The sequence below is a fragment of the Choloepus didactylus genome, chromosome 20 (assembly GCF_015220235.1).
Source record: "Choloepus didactylus isolate mChoDid1 chromosome 20, mChoDid1.pri, whole genome shotgun sequence".
Taxonomy (NCBI): Eukaryota; Metazoa; Chordata; class Mammalia; order Pilosa; family Megalonychidae; genus Choloepus; species Choloepus didactylus.
The window spans coordinates 50,793,134-50,814,734 of NC_051326.1; positions in this window are offsets into that span (position 1 = coordinate 50,793,134).

Genomic DNA, 21,601 nt, shown 5'->3' on the forward strand with positions numbered 1-21,601 from the left:
GGGATGCCCAGGAATGACTATGGTCTGTTAATTTCTGATGGATATAGTAGGAACAAGTTCACAGAAATGTTGCTATATTATGTAACTTTCTTGGGGTAAAGTAGGAACATGTTGGAAGTTAAGCAGTTATCTTAGGTTAGTTGTCTTTTTCTTACTCCCTTGTTATGGTCTCTTTGAAATGTTCTTTTATTGTATGTTTGTTTTCTTTTTAACTTTTTTTTCATACAGTTGATTTAAAAAAAGAAGGGAAAGTTAAAAAAAAAAAAAAAGAAAAACAAGGAGAAAAAAGATGTAGTGCCCCCTTGAGGAGCCTGTGGAGAATGCAGGGGTATTGGCCTACCCCACCTCCATGGTTGCTAACATGACCACAGACATAGGGGACTGGTGGTTTGATGGGTTGAGCCCTCTACCATAAGTTTTACCCTTGGGAAGAAGGTTGCTGCAAAGGAGAGGCTAGGCCTCCCTATGGTTGTGCCTAAGAGCCTCCTCCCAAATGCCTCTTTGTTGCTTAGATGTGGCCCTCTCTCTCTGGCTAAGCCAACTTGAAAGGTGAAATCACTGCCCTCCCCCCTACGTGGGATCAGACACCCAGGGGAGTGAATCTCCCTGGCAACGTGGAATATGACTCCCGGGGACGAATGTAGACCTGGCATCGTGGGACGGAGAACATCTTCTTGACCAAAAGGGGGATGTGAAAGGAAATGAAATAAGCTTCAGTGGCAGAGAGATTCCAAAACGAGCCGAGAGGTCACTCTGGTGGGCACTCTTACGCACACTTTAGACAACCCTTTTTAGGTTCTAAAGAATTGGGGTAGCTGGTGGTAGATACCTGAAACTATCAAACTACAACCCAGAACTCATGAATCTCGAAGACAGTTGTATAAAAATGTAGCTTATGAGGGGTGACAATGGGATTGGGAAAGCCATAAGGACCACACTCCACTTTGTGTAGTTTATGGATGGATGAGTAGAAAAATAGGGGAAGGAAACAAACAGACAAAGGTACCCAGTGTTCTTTTTTACTTCAATTGCTCTTTTTCACTCTAATTATTATTCTTGTTATTTTTGTGTGTGTGCTAATGAAGGTGTCAGGGATTGATTTAGGTGATGAATGTACAACTATGTAATGGTACTGTAAACAATCGAAAGTACGATTTGTTTTGTATGACTGCGTGGTATGTGAATCTATCTCAATAAAATGAGGATTAAAAAAAAAAAAAGAACATCAACTAGATGTGTTCGTTTTGCTCATAATGTTGACACCCCTTTTCAACATGAACAAGTTAGGGTGGTCACTGCCTGGTCATCCCTGAAGATCGGGAAAGTGATTAAACTAGAGGAAGTGGTAACAGCAGACAGGAATTTAACAAAGGATTATGAATACTGAATCTTTATATAATTTTCTTTTTCTTAGTTGCTAGGGTATTAGAATAGTTACATGGAAAGAACTGAAATGGTGGAACTGTAACCCATAGCATCCTTTGAAACTTGTTCTATAGCTACTTACTAATTTGTAATTTGAAAGGTACACCTTTTTGTGTATATGTTAGATTTCACAATAAGGAAATGACTGAACTATGTTACTATGTTACTATAACCCATAATAACTTTGAAAATTTCCTATATATCTACTGGTTATATCATGCTTTGAAAGCTATTCCCTTTTTGTATATATGTTATATTTCATAATGGGGAAATAACTGAAACTGTGGAATTGTAACCTATAATATTCTTTGAAGTTTTCTCTCTACTTGTTGAATTGCACTTGGAAAGTTATCCCTTTTATGTATATATGTTATATTCTACAATAAAATAATATAATAAAAAAAGAAAAAAAATGTAATTGTAAAAATTTTTAAATCTCATAATACACTATTTTAAAAATATGTATGTTTGAAGAAAGGAGAGACTATTCAATAATTGGTACTGGGACAATTTATATGGTGGTTGCCCACATAAATACAAATGTAAGAAGATCCTTACCTCACACCATATACACACAAAAATTCTATTGCGTATTGTTTGATTAAGGCATTAAATATGAAAAATGAAAATGCAAAACCCTTGGATGAAAATTTGGAAAGATGTTTATCATAATGTCAGACAATATTTATTAAACAAGATGCAAAAAGACGAAGCAATAATGGGAATGATTAACAAATACAATTACATTGAAACTAACAACTACTATTCATCAGAAGCCTGTAGAGAGTGAAAAGACAAGCCACAAATTTGGAGAATATATTTGCAACATATATAACCAATTAAGGATTAGTATCTAATTTATAAAGAAATCCTGTGTGATAAGGAAAAAAGCAATCTAAAAGAAAAAACTTGTCAAAAACCATGAAAACCATGAAGAACCATTCACAGAAGAGGAAATGTGAAAAAAATGCTTAGCCTCATCAATAATCAGAGGAATACAAATTAAGCCACAATGAGATACCACTTCATGCTCAATAGATAGGACCCTTTATAAAGACAGAGCACATCAAGTGAAGACAAGAAGGTGTAACACTGGGGACCCTCGTATGCTATAGGTGGGAGTGGAGATAGGGACAATCAACTGGTGAAGTTGGACATGAGCATTCTCTACAACTCAGAAATTACACTTCTGAGTATGTACCCTAACACACTCTTGCACCAGCACCAAGACATGCTCAGGAAAATTCACAGCAGCACTGTGGGTTTTGTTTGTTTGTTTGTTTGCTTTAAATTCAGTTTTATTGAGATATATTCGCATACCATACAATCATCCATGGTGTACAATCAACTGTTCACAGTACCATCTTATAGTTGTGCCTTCATTACCCTAATCCATTTTTGAACATTTTCCTTACACCAGAAAGAATCAGAATCAGAATAAAAAATAAAAATAAAAAAAGAACACCCAAACCACCACCCCCATCCCACCCTATTTTTCATTTAAGTTTTGTCCCCATTTTTCTACTCATCCATCCAAACACTGGATAAAGGGAGTGCAATCCACAGGATTTTCACAATCACACTGTCACCCCTTGTAAGCTACATTGTTATACAGTCGTCTTCAAGAATCAAGGCTACTAGGTTGGGGTTTGGTAGTTTCAGGTATTTACTTCTAGCTATTCCAATATAGTAAAACCTAAAAAGTGTTATCTGTATAGTGTGTAAGAATGTCCACCAGAGTGACCTCTTGACTCCATTTGAAATCTCTCAGCCGCTGAAGCTTTATTTTGTTTCATTTCGCATCCCCCTTTTGGTCAAGTTGTCCTCAATCCCACAATGCTGGGTCCAGATTCATCCCTGGGAGTCATATCCTGTGTTGCCAGGGAGATTTACACCCCTGGGAGTCAGGTCCCACATAGTGGGAAGGGCAGCGATATCACCTGCCAAGGTGGCTTATCTAGAGAGAGAGGGCCACGTCTGAGCAACATAGAGGCACTCAGGGGGAGACTCTTAGGCACAATTATAAGCAGGGTTAGTCTCTCTTTGCAGCAACAAACTTCGTAGGGGCAAGCCCCAAGACAGAGGGCTCAGCATATCAAACCATCAGTCCCCAATGTTTGTGAGAAGATCAGCAACAATCCAGGTAAGGAAGCCCAACACCTCTGCATTCTCCCCCAGCTCCTCAGGGGGGCCCCAAATGTATATTTTTATTCTCCACCCAGATTACTTTAGGATGTGTTAGCAGCATTGTTTTTAATAGCAAATATGAAGAAGAGAAGAGAAGAGAAGAGAAGAGAAGAGAAGAGAAGAGAAGAGAGAAGAGAAGAGAGGGGAGGAGAGGAGAGGAGAGGGGAGGGGAGGGGAGGGGAGGGAAGGAGAGGAGAGGAGAGGAGAGGAGAGGAGAGGAGAGGAGAGGAGAGAAGGGAAGAGAAGAGAGAGCAAAGAAACATCCAAATGTCTGTAAGGAGAACAAATAAACTAAGTGCTATATTCATTTAACATATTAGCATACAATAGTGAAAATGAATGAAATACAGCTCACACTTCAACAGAGATAAATCTCAAAAACAAAATATCGATGGGGAAAAAAAGCCATAGAGCAAAATTATACTATGTTCCAATTTTATAGAGTTCAAAAACAGGAAAACTGAAGAATATACTGTATTGAGATATATATACATACACACACACACACATATATATATATAATGATTTTTTTTTACAAAGCAAAGGAATGGTTCTATGGGAGAAAGAAATGTGATATAGAGTCACCGGGGACAAAAATATCCTAGAGATGTCTTCTTTCTTAAGGTGAGTGCTTTAGTTTCATCATTGTTAAAGCAAGTACCATGCAGTGGGTTAGCTTAGACAATGGGAATTTATCGTCTCACAGTTTTGAAGCTAGGAGAAGTCCAAATCAAGGTGTCATCAAGGTGATGGTTTCTCTCCACAGACCGGCACTCAGGGGCTGGCTGCTGGTCCCTGGTTCCTCTGTCACTCGGCAATGCGCGTGGTGTCCTCTCCTGGCCTCCCCCTTCTCTTGATGCCATTGACTTTCAGCTTCCGGCTGCTCCTTCTGTGGTTTTTTTCTGTCTCTGTGACCTTCCTTATAAGATCTTCAGTAATAGCATTAAGACCCATCCTGGGCCCTAATGAAGTAAACTCATCAAAAGGTCCTAATTACAAGGGTTCACACCCACAAGAATGGATTAAGTTTAAGAACATGTTTTTCTAGGTAAATAGCTCCAAACTACCATGGTGAGTGATGACTATATAGTTGTTTATCTTATTGTTATTCTTTAAACTGCACATGCGCATTCAACATGGCATTTTTGTACATATGTCACAACAAATCAGAAGAAATTAGATGCAATTTGGCAATTTGGCAATGAGGTGGGGGAGACTCAATTCAAGAAGTTTCTGAACTAGAATTTTACCCTTTTAAGTACATTATAGAGGAAAGCAACTAGGCTAATGAACCCTAGCTCTAATTTCAGCTCTCACATATTAAATTTAGCATTAGAGAAATCACTCAAATTTGATCACCCTTTGTTTTCTCATCTCTAAAATAAAGGTATTGAATAGTCATATCCAATACCTTTGTAACTTCAACATCAGCTATCACATATTGTCAATAGCATCCACAGGACTCCCTGAACCCCTAGGTTCACAGTGACAACAAAATTGTCCCAAATTATCAGAAGTGCTGTGGAAGGAAGTCATTAGAAAATGCATTTGTCTAAAAAAAATCTTGGCTGAGTATAATTAAACAGAAGCAAGGAAACCCTATGGCATCACATTTTATCAATTCTAAATGCACATCACTGAATCATACTGATCAAATTTAAAAAGTAAAAACATTGATCATAGTTTACCATTCCACAATAGTAAGTGAGATAGATAGACATAGAGATGTGCAGCTCAGATCCCACTTAAAGGAAAGCTTTGCTGCCCAGGTGTGGAGAGTACAATGAGCAGACAGACTCCAGCTGTCAGCTCCTTCAGTCCTTCAGGGTCTGCCTCAGCAGCAGAGAGCTACCTTCCCCCAAATCATGCCCTTCCTGGAGCAGCCCACAACCACTGAGTGACCGAAATGGGACTAGAAAGTCCTAGCCATTTCAGCCCAACGTGCAACACTGATGGGCAATATACAGCTGTGAATTTCCCTGCTGAGGTGGCCTGAAGCATTGTTCAACTTTTTCTCTACCCAATCCTGCTTCCACCTCCTGCTTCTCCTAGGTGTTTATCTCTCAATCTCTTGTGTCCCAAATTCAGTCTTACCATCTGCTTCTGGAGAATCCAGCTTTCGAGTAAATCACAGAAGAATATGGGTTCAAAATCTCTAGCTTTGATGTTATGGCCAGAAATCCTATTATTCCTGGGTGAAGGCAAGAGAACAATATGTTTGTGGAGACTTGCAAATCACACCACCCAAGTAAACTGCTTGAATAAATTCTTTAAAGATTTACTGTAACCCACTGAGGGATGAAGAAAAATTAAAAACCATAGAGCAGGAAAGTTGTACTTGAAAAGAATCAATGACAAACTTTAAATTCAATTAAATACTTAGACATAAGAACTTGCTCTTAAAATTAAAAGTAAGTTTATTTTGAGAAATCTATTTTAGAATTTTGTTATATTTTTAAAGATAAAGACGATAACCTAAAAAAATAAAATAAACCATGTCTGAAAATAACTGATCTAAAACATACCAAATCTAGGTTCACTTATTTTTTGATAATCTTATGAATTTGTCTGGTTTTTAGCCTTGTCTACTCTTCAGCAGTCAGTTGAACTGAAAATTCCATGTTTATTTTTGCATTCAACCACATTTACAGAACACCCATTAGATGTCAGATACTTTACTAGATTCTGAGGATTCAGATATGTTTAAGACACAGACCGTACCCTCAGTTCAGCCTGCCTGAGGAACGTAACCTAAAACACAATCAAGAATGATAAAGTGCCAACAAGAGAGGTTTCTTCTCTGAAATTTACCTCACCATTCTCTGGATTTTCCCAACTGGTGATGAGCCAAACATTTCTGCAGTTGTAATGGTAAGGGTGCAGTTCAAAAATTTTAAATAAAAAATGATATGTGTTGGGAGATATATATATCTTTAAAATGGAGCAGTGTGAAACCATCATTGGAAGCATGCTCATGACTCAGCCACTCAATGGGTTTATCCCTAAACTGACCACTATTACCAGTGGTGCTTTCAACCATAATACAACTTTTTTTTTTAATAAATTCAAAGTTATAGGAACAGTTGCAAAAACAATACTAACCCCATACACAGATTTCCATCATACCCTGACCCCCCTCCCCCGATAGCTCCATCCACCAACTTTAACATGCTGTCACATCACTATTTCTTTCCCTCCCTCCCTCCCTGCCTATCTATCATCCATGATCTATTGCTGTGTCTTCTGAACATATGAGAATTAGCTGCACACATCCTTGAACATACACTATAATTCACATATATACTTCCCATGAACAAGAACATTCTTTTATGCAATTCCATTAAGTGTAGCTAAGAAGTACAAGAGATTCAACAATGATACAAAACTTAACATTCTATATTTCCTTTACCTTATGTCTCAACTGTGTCCCTTTGAGCCACCTGTCCTCTATCCTCCAGTCCCATCCAAGTTCATCCTTAGCATTCAATTGTCATCTAGTTAGACTGACTTTTTTTTTTTTCAGTTGTGGAAACATATATACAGCCTAAATCTTCCCATTCCACCCCGTCCCTAGCCTTCCATTAGTGGGATTAGTCACATTTAGAATGTTGTAATGCTATTTCCCACCATCCATTACTAGAAATTTCCCTTCACCTCAAACAGCAACCCTACACTCATTTCTTAACTCCCCATTGCCCCTTCCCCCATTTCTCTTAACCCAAACTCTACTTTTCATCTTTATGGTTATATTCTCTGATAATTTCTTTGTGTTTACTGTGGGGCTTAAAATTAACCTCTTAAATCCATATCAATCTTCTTTTTCTTTGATACCACCTTCACTTCAATAGGACACATAAACTATGTTTCTATATTCCTTCATTCCCCCACCTTTATATAGTTGCCTAAAATTACATATTTTACATTGAGTTCAAAACCACTGATTTGTCATTAGAGTTTGTGTATTTTATATCATGTAAGAAGTAAATAGTGGAGTTACAGTTCAAAAATTATTGACTTCTATTTGTATTCTATTGTGGTTGGAGAATGTGCTTTGAGTATATTCAATGTTTTTTTTTTTAATTTCTTGAGGCTTGTTTTATGTCCCAGCTTATGGTCCCTTCTGGAGAAAGATCTGCAATCACTAGAGAAAAATGAGTGTCCTGGTGATTTGGGATGTAAGGTACTATATATGTCTGTTAAAATTCTCTATATCTCTTTCTCCTTTCTTTGTTTCTCTGTTGGTAGGGCTCCCTTTAGAATCTGAAGTAGGGCAGGTCTTTTACTGGCAAAGTCTCTCAGCATTTGTTTGTCTGTGAAAAATTTAAGCTCTCCCTCAAATTTGAAGGAGAGCTTTGCTGGATAAAGTGTTCTTGGTTGGAAATTTTTCTGTCTCAGAATTTTAAATATGTCATGCCACTGCCTTCTCATCTCCATGGTGGCTGCTGAGTAGTCACTACTTAGCTTATGTTGTTTCCTTTGTATGTGGTGAATTGCTTTTCTCTTGCTGCTTTCAGAACTTGCTCCTTCTCTTCAGTATTTGACAGTCTGATCAGAATATGTCTCGAAGTGGGTTTATTTGGATTTATTCTATTTGGAGTTGACTGGGCATTTATGCTTTGTGTATTTATGTTGTGAAAGGTTGAGGAAGTTTTCCCCAACAATTTCTTTGAATACTCTTTCTAGACCTTTACCCTTCTCTTCCCCTCCTGGGACACCAATGAGTCTTAAGTTTGGACGTTTTATTTTATCTATCGTATCCCTGAGATCCATTTCAATTTTTTCAATTTTTTTCTCCATTCTTTCTTTTGTTCTTTCATTTTCTGTTCTGTGGACTTCTAGGACACTGAGATGTTGTTCAGCTTCCTCTAGTCTTGTATTGTGAATATTCAGAGTCTTTTTAATTTGGCCAACAGTTTCTTTTATTTCCATAAGATCTTTTATTTTTTTATTTACTCTTGCAATGTCTTCTTTATGCTTTTCTAGGGTCTTCTTTATGTCACTTACATCCTGGGCCATGGTCTTCTTGATGTCTTTTAAATCCTTTGCCATGTTTTCGTTCCTCAATTGTAGTTCTTTGATTAATTGTGCGTGGTACAATGTGTCTTCTGATATCTTGATTTGTGTGTTTGGAGTTGGATTCTCCATATCGTCTGGTTTTATCACATGCATTAAGATTTTCTGTTGTTTTTGGCCTCTTGGCATTTGTTTTGCTTGATAGGGTTCTTTCAAGTTGTAAAAAAAAAAAAAAAAGAAAAAAAAAGGATATCGATCTAATTTTTCCGAAACACAGTTTGGTGACATACACTTTCTCTAACTAACCAGCAGATGGCGTCTGTGAGTCACCTATATCCCTTGAGTCAGTTCTCAATCTTGTTCCCACGGTGTGTGGGGAAATGTTTCTTGTGGGGTTCAGTTGGAGAACTCAGTTTGGGTGTGTTGCTGGAGCCATCCGCCCTGAATGTGGGGCATATGTACAGGTGGCCAGGGAGGAAGGGCAGCTTTAATATTCAAATCCCCCAGGTTCCTGGAAATTCAAGGCCACCGCAAGAGTCTAAGCCTTCATTCCAGTTCAGCCCCAGACCCTCTCTCTCACTGACCCACAAACCACCGAACTTGGCGTAGCATCCCTGGGTTCTCCGAGTGGGTCCCCCCTCCCAGCCGCGATCCTCCAGGAGCTCAGCTGAGGGAATGCCGTGCTACGTCACCAGTGCGCGCCATCCCTCAAGGGAAGCCCTGGGCTGCCAGGCCTGCAGTGGCACGCTCTCAGCCTGAAGCAAAAATGGCCAAACGGGGCGTCTCAGCCCCCTCCTCCTCGCACAGTTCCTCCTTCCCAGCTCCGGGACACCTGGCGGGGCTCTGGGATGTGGGGACAGCCCCAGGCAGGAGTTTATCCAGCCCTCCAGGGGGCCAGCTGCTAGCCGTGGGGTTTCTTTCTGCTTCCGGCTCTCCCCTCCGTTCCCCCAGACCCAAGGGTATCTGCAGTGGGCTATCTTCCTGGCCAGACACCGAGAGGCCAGCCCAGCCCCCTCTTGCTGTGTTTTACTGCGTGGTTCCCACTCCTGCAACTGCAGCCGCTCCTGGGTTTTTCCCTTTTTTTTGAAAAAGAGCCAGCCGGTCTCCAAACGCTGAACCCTGGCTTCCCCAGACTGCTGCGCGGCTGCGGGTCTTCCAATCAGCTTACTCACTCATTTCAGAATGCAGACTCCCAGTTTCACCAAGTATACAGCCCCTGTGGAGGTAGGAGACCTCGTCCAGCTGGCGCATCACAGTAACCAGTATTCTGGGTCACTTTCTGGTTTTTAGCTAGTGTTTTTCATGGAGGCATTTTTTCACCCTGTCTCACCTAGCCACCATCTTAGTTTCTCCCATAATACAACTTTGATTTAAAAAAAACTCAACAATATATTCTTTCATTTGTGCATGCATTAAACCATTGGTTTAAGAAAAGACATAAATAATCCTGATGTCAAAATATAACACAGAAATTGCAGGTACAAAAATGAACCTGATTCTGCAAATTTACGTGAAGATACTCTTCTTTGGATCCAGAAGTTCATACACCTGATCAAAAGTTTTACACAGTAAACAAAGTCATCTTTTCCCTCAGAAACCAAGGCTGACTGCCATCAGTAATTAATATTCATTCAGTAAAACATTTTATAAAAATATGACTTTTGCATTTATTTGTTGAGCAATGATCTTTTCAAATAAAATTCAAGTAAATTAAGAAGAGTGTGAAACTTGTAAAATGGGATAATATAAAACCATGTCCTGATACATTGTGAATATTATTAGAGTTATTGAAACAAACTTTATAATAAAATCTTTAAAAATTTACTGACCTAATATTTTTACTTGAATGTCTTAGGTCATGCAAAAATGACATTTTTTTACCTTCTTAATGGAACTTATTTTGTTTTACAAGATAAATAATTAGCTAAGAAATGTCAAGAAATATGGCCATACAAAAATCACTACCTTACCAAAAATACAAGCCTCATCTTGAGGATCCTGGTGTTTCATCTGGCTTAGTCACATAACTGACTAAACAACTTTGGGTTGAGCCATTTTTCCATTCTGGATCTCACCTCCTGCTTCTCAACATGAGGATTTTATTATTTGTCCTGCCTTCATTTGCAAGGTTATGGTATGTGAAGTAGTCCTGGTACATCTTAGGCACTTTACAAATGGTGGCGGTGGGGTGAGGTATATATTCATTAGAAGAAAGCCCATTGCCCAGGTCAGCTACGGACAGAGATTTGATGTTAGGTGTGCGACCTTGAGTAAGTTAGCTTAACTTCTCTGAGTCTAGTTCCCAAATATACAAAAATATGGACAGGCTTGTTGGAAGAAATAAATGAAAAAAATAATTACATATAGAGTGTGCTGGTTTGAATCTATTATGTACCCCAGAAAAGACTATGTTCTTTTAATCCAATCTTATAGAGGCAGACCTATTGTGGATGGGACATTTTGATTAGGTTGTTTTCATGGAGATGTGACCCCACCCAATCAAGGCGGGTCTTAATCGTCTTTACTGGAGTCCTTTATGAGAGGATAAAAGGCATAGACATTTTGGAGAGAGCTCAGAGAAGCTAAAATATGTAATCCAGAGTTTGCCCCCAGGAGAAGCTAAGAGAGAAGCTGAAACAAAAGACCAGAGACATTTCTGAGAAAGCAACAGAAACCAGAAGCTAACCCTGGGAGATGTGCAACAGATTCCAGCTATGTGCCTTCCCAGAGGAATCCCAGATGCCATCAGCAAACCTTCAGAGAAGGTATCCTGTTGTTGCCTTAATTGGGACATTTTCATGGCTGTAAATTTGAAAACTAATAAACCCCCATTGTAAAAGCCAATCCATTTCTGGTATATTGCATTCTGGCAGCTTTAGCAAACCAGAATATGAAGCTATTCTATAGAGTGATGAATAATGTAAAAGATTATTTTATATTAATTGTATACTTTGATCACATATCTTGATAAACATGAATCCTTGGCATGAGCAAAATACATCAGAAACTTACTTGTAAGAGACAACGGTGTTGGGAAGAGAACAGACATAGGAGTCCAGCAGATTCATTCCAGACCTGGTTACAGCTTTTTTGTTGCTGTGAGCTTAGGCAAGTTTCTTAACTTCTCTGGGCCTCAATTTCCTCCTCAGTGAAACAGGGATAGTAATAACTATCCTGTAGGATTAGGGGATGATAATCTGAGACACTGTATGTAAAGAGGTAACTATTTTTATTTTATTATTGGGAAGCACTTTGGATTCAGTCTTAGATTCAATTACATGGCTTTGAGCAAATGTCTTCAGTCCTCTTCAGTTTTCTCATCTGCAAAATGTGGCTTGAATTCAATAATATTTGGGAAATTCCTAATACACAGCAAATGTCAAATACTTGTTAAATGGTGATCTGCCCCTTCCTCTGGAGACTCGTATTTTAAAATATCTTTGTGGTGGTGTGGAAAATGCATTAGATGACAAAGCAAGAGATCCAGGTTTATATCTGGTTCTGTCACTTGCTAGGAAAGCATCTCTGACAATGTCATTTAAAATCTCTGAGCCTCAGTTTTTTCATCTCCAGAATGAATGAGGTTGGAAGACGTGATTTCTAAAGACTCTTCTGATTCCAAATAGTCTATGATTCTATGCAATCAACTATGAAAGATGTAGGTGCAAAGGCTCCTCTTTCTTCCATGTGAAAAATCCTTTGGAAGATTAAGATCACACACCACACGTGAAATCAAAAGTCACCTTCCTAACAGCATGCTCAGGAAAGCAGCCTCCCAGAATCTTTTCTGAATGAGACAGCCTCATTGTTAGGACCACACAGCACCTGAAGTCCAGAGACAGGTAGAGATAAAAAGGCAGCTGAGGTCCTGTAATTCAGACGTCTATGCTGAACGTGCCATTAACTTCAATTTATGGGGAGTATAAAATGGTTTTAGCATAGCGCAGAGCTCAGCCCCACAAACTTATCTCATATGTGCTTTAGAAATGGCAATTAGAGATTCTACTGCAAAACCCAGCCACTCTCCCTGCCAGACTTCCAGCCCTAAATCCTAGAATGGCACCTTCTCAACAACCAGGTCTTCAATGGAATATAGTGGAACTTATTCAAGGTTTAAATGTGCAAAAATCGGGGTCTTGAGTGTGATTGTGAAAACCTTTTGGTTCACACTCCCTTTATCCAGTGTATGCACAGACGAGTAGAAAAATGGGGACAAAAAATAAATGAGTAATAGGGAGGGATGGGGAAGATGGAATGTTTGGGGTGTTCTTTTTTACTTTAATTTTTATTCTTATTATTTATTCTTAGTCTTTTTCTTTTTTTGCAGAAATGAAAATGTTTAAAAATAATTGTGGTGATGAATGCACAACTATATAATGGTACTGTGAACAACTGAGTGTACACTTTGGATGATTGTATGGTATGTGAATATATAGCAATAAAATTGTAAAAAAAAAAGTTGGGGTCTTGAATCCTCAGAACTCAGAGTCCCCCCAAAGGTCTTCAGTGATAGGCCCTGAGAAGGTCCATGCAGATCTCAAGGAAAGGATCCAGTTGGGTCAGAAGACTGGCTTGATTAGGCTTAGCCAGAGTTCTCTCCAGCAGTGAGGTCAGAACCAAGTTAGAGGGGATGGATGAAGAGAGAAGAGGCCAATCTGAAGGGATCCTGCTGGGACTCAAATCCAGAAATCAAACAATAGAGAAAATCAGTTAACAGGTACAGAGAGGTCAGTAAACGGATGACCTTAATTGAGCATCTGCCATGTCTGAGACACACATAGTGATGCCATTTGATTTTTACATCATCCCGAGGAGGCGAGCATTATTGACCCCATTTTACAGATGAGGAAACTGAGACTCGGAGAAGTGAAGTGGCTTGCCATGAGTCATAAACAGGCAATGAGCCAAGTGAACCAAGACTTGAACTCACTCCAAAATCTGCATCCCATTCAAGCAAATCCCTGCTAAAATACTGGATTATAAGGGCTTGATGTGTGCCTTCAATCTACTTCCCAAGGTATCTGCTTCTTTAATAGGTATTTTTAAAAATTTCAGAAGAACCTGTGGGTACCTAAAGAAAATTTTAGGTATCTCATTAGAAAACCACCCTGAACATGCTTGGCTTAGGCCAAGGCGTTCCCCTAAGCACACAAAATATCACGTAACTGAGTGGAGACAGCATGGCACCCAGATAAGGAGTGGGGAGTTGCAGGTCTATTCCCAGCTATCACTGACTTGCTTCTGTCATTCAACACCCCCACTCATAGCAGATCGTCCCTCCCTGAAAACTCTGCCCAAATGCTCCCAGCTTCATGAAGTGAGGTCACAATGACCCACCAGTGCTTTCACAACCTTGGAATTCATAACTGCTCGTGAACGTGCCTCATCTATCTGATTATATTTTGAATTTCTTCAGAGCCCTCTAACACATCTTGCATGTAATGGTTGCCCAGTAAATACCTGATGCAGTAATGAAGGGAAGGAGAGAATGTGTATGAGTATGTGCACATTCAGTTCAAGAGAGAATGTTAAACAGCCTAGATTCTGGTCAATCCACTATAGTCAAAATGAGCTCAAACAGATAAAATTTTAAAAGGAAGCTAATTATTTTATGCCAGCAATGTAGTTTTTTAAGAAATACATTAAGAAAATACCACTTTTGGATAAAAATTCACCATTTCTGGTTATTCTAAATGTTTGTATCTGTTTGGGGGGCAGGAGGTCCACATTTATGAATGCATAATGAAAGGACTAGAAGCTTCAAACCCAAAATATTTATAGTGGTTATTGCTGATTGCTGGGTGGTAGTATTGCTGTTTATTTACATATTCTGTTTGCTTCCCTATATTTTCTAAATATTCTATAAAAATATGTATTACCTTGTAATTAAATAAATCTTAAGGACTTTATTCTATTCACTTAAGTTAGCTTAAAGGAAGGTAGGTGGAATCTAGAAAAAAAAGGGACAGTGCATTTTTTTCCTAATCTCACCACATTTCACTACACTTGGCTGAGACAGAGGTTTCAAATCTCAAGTTGGATGATTGGAGGAAAGCTATTTATTCTTACTGAGACTTTACTCTGTAAACATTAGCTGATGGACATCATTGCAACGGAGCCTGTGTCATCAGCACTTTCAGATGTCACTACATTGACATCCTTACATTTCGTTGCAAAAGAAAAATATACATGGCAAATCCTTACTGATTTAACTACAGCACCACTGCTGTGTGACTTCAAAGCTTTCACAGGCTCATAAATAACCCAATTTTTCATAAGTACCAGAAAGCCTGGCATTTATCCTTGTAAAAGTATGGACATTTTCTTCCCATTTCCTACCTGTACTAAAAAAGGGGAAAAAATAATAGTAAAATGTCAGCTTTTCCCCCAGTGTAGTGCCATTCACAGAGAGTGGTTTTAAAGGGATGTTTTGAAATTAGGCAGACCCAGGCTTCCAACCCACCAAATATATTGGACCTTGAACAACCAACTTAATCCCTCTAAGCCTTAGTTTCCAGATCTGTCAAATGGAAGATGATTCCAATCTCATGGGGTTGTTAGCATTGAACGTGATAATATAAGAAAGTCTGTGTGGTGGTTTGAAACTGTGTGTACCCCAGAAAAACATGGTCTTAAATCTAATCCATTCCTATGGGTGTGAGCCCATTGTAAGTAGGACCTTTACATGAGGTTACTTCTGTTAAGGTGTGTCCCACCTCAATCAAAATGGGTCTTAATACTATTACTGGAGTCCTTTATAAGAAAATGAAATTCAGACAGAGACAGAAAGCCACGGAAGCAACAACCTGAAATCAGTGAACCCGTGAGAGAAGGGAGAGACCACAGATGCTGCCATGAGCCTTGCCATGTGGCAGAGGAGCCCAGGATCTCTGGCAGCTGGTCTTTGGAAAGAAAGCATCACCTTGATGATTCCTTGATTTGGACATGCTCCCAGCCTCAAAACCGTGAGTGAAAAAATTCTCTTTGTTTAGCCCAACCCATTTCATGGTATTTGCTTTGTATAGCCTAGGAAACTAAAACAACCTGTAACACAGTTCCTGGCACAGAAAAACACTTTAGTTCATGCTATTAGCCATGGCTTTCTTCCTGAGTAACACCATCCTTGCTTCATTCTTCCAATTTGTCCAAGAGCGATGCTTCATCAGCTCTCATCATCTTCTTATTTGGAGAGGGTTTTCAAAGGTAATTCGAACTTCTAAAGAAAACTGCTAAACCATGACCACAGCCTCAAGTCTCTGCTCAGTCTGAGATCCCTTTGCAAATGAGATTTAACAGTTGGTGGAAATTTTTCCCCATGGTAAATATTTCAATGAATAACCACATTCCAGCCACTCTTGGGAAAGAAACAACTTAAGACAAGTCTTCAAGGAATTTGTTCTAAATGAAAAGGATATTTTTCCCAACTATATTTCTCTGCGAGCACTGACAGGCCCTGATGGAGCCACTAATAATGAAGAGTAGAGACTGGCATCAGATTATGATTCAATTTAAACCGGACTGAATTCCCTGTACTAATGGACATGTTTGTCCCTGTAAAACTACAATAGACTTGCTGCATAAAGCATACATGAGCCCACCTTTTCTGAATCTACAAGCAATAATTTAACCCAATAGTATTTCCCTCTGGATTAGAGGAGGAATTTGCAACTTTAAGGGGTAGTTTTCTATATGTGAACAGTACATACAGGTCAGAATAAGGAATAGATTAGAATTTCCACATGATCATATTACTCATATTTCCAGAATCAGTAAAACAATTGGAAGTGTTTTTTTTTTTACCCACAAGGAGACCTTCAGAAGGAAACATTTTCATTCATTCACTCAATAAAAATTACTGAGTACCTCTTGTGTGCCAAGTAGTGCTCTGTTGTTTTTTCTTTTTCCTTCATGTTTTCTCATGTAATTCTTCCTCTGAGTTAGCTATTATTGTCTAAATTTCAAAATGAGGAACCTAAGACTCAGAGGGTTCATATGATTGTTTAAGATCTTCAAGGCAGAGGCTGAATGGATGTTAGCTGGAAAATAGATGGTGAGTAGAATACAAACTTGTCCCAAAGTTCCTCGGCAAGCAAGGATTCCAATCCATGCTCCATGACTCCAAGTTTTTTCCACCTCATATCTCCCAGTCCCCCTCAAGGATACGAGAAGTAAGAAGTTATCAAGGTTGCCCTTCTCCTTCTCTTTTTCCCATGACAGTTTGTTTGCCAGAGCAGAACATAAGCTCCAGAAGCTGAGAAACTGAGGTGGACTGAGTAAAAACTGAGACCATGTAAACTATCTTTGCAGACCTAAAAGGACCTTAAAAAATATTTTAAAAGTGATGACAGTTGTTGCTGCAAGGAAAGGCTAAACCTGCTTATAATTGTGCATAAGAGTCTCTCCCTGAGTGCCTCTTTGTTGCTCAGATGTGGCCCTCTCTCTAACTAAGCCACCTTGGCAGGTGATCTTGCTGCCCTCCCCCCCTACATGGGACCTGACTCATGTCAGGGGGCAACACAGGATATGACTCCCAGGGATGAATCTGGACCCGGCATTGTGGGATTGAGAACATCTTCTTGACCAAAAGGGGGATGCGAAATGAAACGAAATAAAGCTTCAGTGGCTGAGAGATTTCAAACAGAGTCAACAGGTCATTCTGGTGGACATTCTTATGCACTATATAGATAACACTTTTTAGGTTTTACTGTATTGGAATAGCTAGAAGTAAATACCTGAAACTACCAAACTCCAACCCAGTAGCCTTGACTCTTGAAGACAATTGTATAACGATGTAGATTATAAGGGGTGACAGTGTGATTGTGAAAACCCTGTGGATTGCACTCCCTTTATTCAGTGTATGGATGGGTGAGTAGAAAAATGGGGACAAAGCCTAAATGAAAAATAGGGTGGGATGGGGGGAGTGATTTGGGTGTTCTTTTCTTATTTTTATTTTTTATTCTGATTCTGATTCTTTCTGGTGTAAGGAAAATGTTCAAAAATAGATTGGGGTGATGAATGCACAACTATATGATGGTACTATGAACAGTCAATTGTACACCATGAATGATTGTATGGTATGTGAATATATCTCAATAAAACTGAATTTTAAAAAAAGTGATGACAGAATGATACTGACTATATTTTAAAACTTCAACTTCTGTGTGAGACCAAAGGAAGAAATGTTTATTTGGTGCAAAATCTATATTTTCTGTAGCACACCATCTAATTTAACTTGTATGGTCATTTCATTCAAATACCATAATTACCTGGAACCTTGAATAGGGAGAGAGATCTGGTTGATTTGTACAGGTTAGTGGGATGCCCCACTACATCCCAGAGTTATTCGGGCAGAGATAAAGAAAGTATTTGCAAAGCCCCCCTTGAGGAACTGGGGGAAAAGGTGGAAATATTAAACTTCCCTACCTGGGGAACTCCTGATATGCTCACAAGCACTGGGGACTACCAATTTAATAGGCCAAGCTCTCAATCTTGGGGCTTATGCTTATAAAACTTACTCTTGTAAAGGAGAAGCTAAGCCTACTTATAATTATGCCTAAGAGTCACACTCAGAGAACCTCTTTTGTTGCTCAGATGTGGCCACTCTCACTAAGCCAACTCAGCAGGTAAACCCACCACCCTTCCCCCATACATGGGACGTGACTCCCAGGGTTGTAAATCTCCCTGGCTATGTGGTACATGACTCCCAGGGATGAGCCTGGCACTGGCATCATGGGATTGAGAAAGCCTCCTTAACCAAAAGGGGGAAAAGAAATGAAACAAAGTTTCAGTGGCTAGAAGATTTCAAATGGAGTCAAGAGGTCAATCTGGGGGTTATTCTTATGCATTATATAGGTATCCCTTTTTAGTTGTTAGTGTATTAGAATAGTCAGGAGGAAACACCTGAAACTATTGATTGTAATCCAGTAGCCTTGATTCTTGAAGAGTGTATAACTACATCGCTAATATGGTGTGATTGTGTAATCGTGAAAACCTTGAGACTGACACTCCCTTTATCCAGTATATGGACAGATGAGTAAGAAAATAAAGATAAAAAATAAATAATGGGGGAGGGAGAGGGGTACAGGATGTTTTGAGTGTTCTTTTTTATTTTTATTTTTATTTTTTTTTATTTTTGGAGTAATGAAAATGTTCAAAAATTGACTGTGGTTATGAATGCACAACTATATGATGATACTGTGAACCATTGACTGTCACACTTAAGATGATTATCTGGTATGTGAATACATCTCAATAAAATTGCATTAAAAAACAGTGCATAACATAAAAAAAGTGATGACAAAGGAAAGGAAGTACATACATGAAAGATTTAAAACAGGAAAGTAACTTCAAGATCATGTAATCCAATCCTCTCATTTTACAGATGAGGAATCAGAGTCCCCAAGAAAGCAAGTGGTTTGCTTAAGGCAATGTCTCTCAACCTTAGCATTTTTGACGTTTGGAGCCAGATAATTCTTTGTTGTGGGGAGCTGTCCTGTGCATTGCAGAATATTTAGCAGCATTCCCAACATTTACCCACCAGATGCAAACAGCATCCCTCCCCAACAGTGGTGATAAATAAAAACATTTCTAGACATTGCCAAATGTCCCCTGAGGGAAAAATTCACCCCTTGTTGAGAACCCCTGTGTTCTGGCTTGCTAGTGCTGCCATTAAGCAAAATACCTGAAATGAATTAGCTTTTACAAAGGGGGGTTATTTGGTTACAAAGTTACAGTCTTAAGGCCATGATGTGTCCAAGCTAAGGCGTCAACCACAGGGTACCTTCATAAAATAATGGCCAATGGCATCCAGAAAACCTCTGTTAGCTCAGAAGGCATGTGGCTGGTGTATGTTTGCTCCCAGGTTGCGTTTCAAAATGGCATCCCCCAAAATGTTGCTCTTGGGGCATTGTCCTCTCTTAGCTGCATCTCCTCTTCAAAATGTCACTCTCAGTTGCTCTGAGGTTCCTCTGTTTGTCAGCTCATTTATATGGCTCCAGCAATTTAATTCAGACCCACCCTGAATGTGTGGGGTAACACCTCCATGGAAATTATCCAATCAAAGGTCTTGCCCACAGTTGATTGAATCACCATGGAAACAATCAAAAGGTTAGAAGCTAATCAATACTAATAATGTCTGCCCTAAGATTGCATCAAAGAACATGGCGTTTTGGGGGACATAATACATCCAAACTAGCACACCCTGGCTTAAGATCACACAGCAGTGTAAACGTAGAGCTAAAACCAGAAAGTCCTCCAGGCACTAGACTGGAACGTTAGTAATCATAGAGATATCATAGGGACAGAAAACTGTTCTGTTTCCCCTTTTCCCATTCTAGATTCTGAAGCACCTTAGGCATCAAAGGCAGGAGGCAAGAAAATATAGGTTAGACTGTGACACCACACTGCATGGCTTTGCACCTGCTAAGTATCAGCTGTGTAAACTTGAGAAAGCAACTTACCTTCCACGTGCCTGAATCTGTTCATCTCCAAAATGAAGGTGTTTGTATCTACCTCATTGGGTGTGTATGAGAAATAAATTAGTTCATATTAAACAAAATACTTACAACAGTGCTTCACACAGATTAAGCATTAAAATAGGCACAAGGGCTTTTAGGTCAAATAGCCTGGCTTCTATTCCCATCACCAGGTGATCCTGGACAAATCTCTTAACATTTCCAAGCCTCACCTTCCTTGCTTGTTAAAGAAGAATAATGATACCTACCTCAAAGGTTGTTTTAAATGTTAAGGGAATTTGCTTATTCTGATTATTTTGTATCAGTAAGATCAAGCAAATTCATAGAGTCAAAAACTAGAATATATGTTATCAGGGGCCAGGGTAGGAAGTAGGTTATAGGGAGTTAATGCTTAAATTGTACAGAGTTTCTGCTTGGGGTGATGGGAAAGTTTTGACAATGGATGGTGGTGATGGTAGCACAGCATTGTGAGAGTAATTAATAGCACTGAGTTATATATTTGAATATGGTTAAAAGGGGAAATTTTAGGTTAACAGAATAAACATTTAAAAAAAAACCCATGGACTGTACAACACAAATGGTGAACCTAGCACAATTATAATAATATCCTTTCATCAGTTGCAACAAAGGAACAACTAATTCAGTGTGTTAATAATAAGGGAGGGGGAGTAAGGGAACTCTGTATTTTCTCCATGATTTTTCTGTAAACCTATACCTTCTTTAATAAAAAGAAAAAAGAGAGAAAAATGTTAAAGGAGATGTAAAGCTTTTAACACAGTGCCTGACACATAGTAAACACTCAATAAATGTTAATATTGGGGGGGAGGGCTAGAGGCAAATTATTTAACCTCTCTGTTCTTTAGTTTCCTCTTCCCTAAAAAGGGGTATAATTTTAGTGCCTTCCTCAAAAATGAAGGTTAAATAAAATAAAGTGTGTAAAGACCATGGCATTTTGCCTGGCACACATTAGGTGTTCAGTTAATATTACTTATTATAAATTTAATAATATAATATAACAGCATAAAACATACCAATTAGACCATTTGTCATCTGAACATATACTTAAGTACTGACTCAGGAAAGAAAAAGGAAAAGAGGAGAGGTCAGAAAAAGGGAAGTGAGGAAAGAAAAGGGAATTGGAGGGGTCAGAAGCCCTCAGCCAGGGAAGCTTGCTCTCAGATGTGCTGCGGTGCAAGGCCAGACGGAGATTTATAGGACAGGCCTGTCGGAGCCAAGTGATCACAACAAAACCTGCAGAGGACACACAGCACTCAGGAAGCGAGGATAACCAGGGGCCTTCCAAACCGAGCTGTGATTGGTTATTCCTCCTTCTCTCTTGCCCTCTGTATCCAATCAGTTAACAAAATCCTGCTGATTTCAACCAAAGTTGAAAACCTTCTCACTTATAGGAACCCAGTAATGTTGTCTATAATTTAAGAGCCACACAAAAACTCTTCTAGAATGAAACGTCCAAAAGCAGTTTTTCTCTCCAGGTAAACACA